Raw genomic sequence first — 1,863 nt, 5'->3', positions numbered from 1 at the left:
TTTTGGAGTATATAAAAATTTATTTCTTAAAATAAAGTGAAATTTGAATGAAATCGATTGATGGATAACATGTGGAGTACCAAACATCATCATTTTCAATCTCATGGATGTATTGTATATATCATTAATTTAGCATGGCGGTGGTTAATTTTTTGTTGCATAATAAATACATACACGAATGCACTTTTACTTTTATGACACATGAAAAAATTGGTTTGCAAGTTAATTACAATAACATAGCAGGTAATTCTTAAATAAATGAAGAAGATGTATACTGTCTCCAAGTGAAAGTTTTGAGATTTATGACACCTATCCTTAATCCATAATTTTATTGAAGAATTAATGGTGGTTTTCATTTTTTTTATTAACAAAAAGAATATAAATATAAAGGAATAGGAGGAAACACAACTGAAGATAAAAAAATAATCAAAATTTAAAATATTTTTATATATTTAGAGTTAAGACATAAAAGATTGCACAATAAATACAAACTATCCCAAATGAATTTAACATCATGAATAATGAATTTTAAGACACATTTGATTTGTCATTAAAATTGTTTTGGAGGATCCATATTAGGTTATTTTGGATACTTAGGCCTTGTTGATACAAAGTATAATATAAGAGGAAAGTAAGGAAGAGTAAGTGGTGGTTTTGTGGAGACTGATTCACTTAACTCGTCGGAGAGTCGAAAAGGAATACGAGGACAAGTTGGTTGCTGAAAGAGAGGACAATTGCTCAGAGTAACTTTAAGGGTTAGGAAATCAATCCCCTTTTCATTGTTGGGGAGGCATTTATAGGAGAGATCTTTTTGTCCGTTAGCGTGATGTTGTAGGATTGGTGTCTAGCCCCATCAAGTTTGTAAATGATTTTTATGTACGTGAAGGAGATTCATGGTGGACCTATTCTGTTATTCCTTTGATTAGTACAAGGTGTTATGGTCAAGTAGACCCTTTATTACCTTGAGAGCTATTTGCACTTGGGGAGTGTTCACATCTAAAAAACGAGTGTTTAATAAGTGAGTGCTTATCTCATCATCGAAGAGCAAGACAGCTTGTCAAGAATGCTTATCCGATGGGTGGTTCACGGAAGGATGTCATTCCACTTATCAGGACGGATGGTCAATCAAGATATTACCTCAAGTGGAGTAAAAGGAGAGGTCAACACTATCTATCTTGCTAACATGTGTCCAAGTGACTTTGAGGCACAACAATTATATTGAATATTTTATTTTGTTTGATAAGATGAAGTTAGAAAATTAAATATTTGTATCATGCTCTTATTTTATTTTTGTATTATGAAATTTATATAATTTTTTGATATGGTATAGGAGGACGAGTATGTTGCTCAAAACAAAATTATAAATAAATACATAAACAAAGCTTATATGAAAAATAAAATAAAGTAAAAAGAATTAAGAGTTTATATGAAATATAGAAATTACAATCAAAAGAATTTCAATAAAGGATGATGATGGAGAATATTGACAACAATGCATCATTTAGTTGTGTAAATAGTTTTCAACGTAAATTATAAAATTATTTATTACATTTGCTTTTCGTTTTATTTTAGTCATTTAATTATTATTTTTTAAAATTAAATATTTTAATCTTTTTCCTTTAGTATAGATATTAGATTAGTGATGGAAAGCTGAGATGAGTTTTTTATTGACCTAATAATAAATTTAGTCCTCCAATACATTCTATTAATATGATTTGAACTTAAAAAATTCAATAAATTTAGCCCTCAATGCTTACAAAATTTGATATTTTAGTTCAAATTCTAAAAAATAAAATTAGCCCACAACATTTACTGAAATTTGTCTATTTAATTTTAATTCTAAAAATTTTAAAAATAAAAATA

Source organism: Gossypium arboreum, chromosome 12, assembly GCF_025698485.1.
Source record: "Gossypium arboreum isolate Shixiya-1 chromosome 12, ASM2569848v2, whole genome shotgun sequence".
NCBI classification, from domain to species: Eukaryota; Viridiplantae; Streptophyta; class Magnoliopsida; order Malvales; family Malvaceae; genus Gossypium; species Gossypium arboreum.
This window is presented reverse-complemented; position numbering follows the sequence as displayed.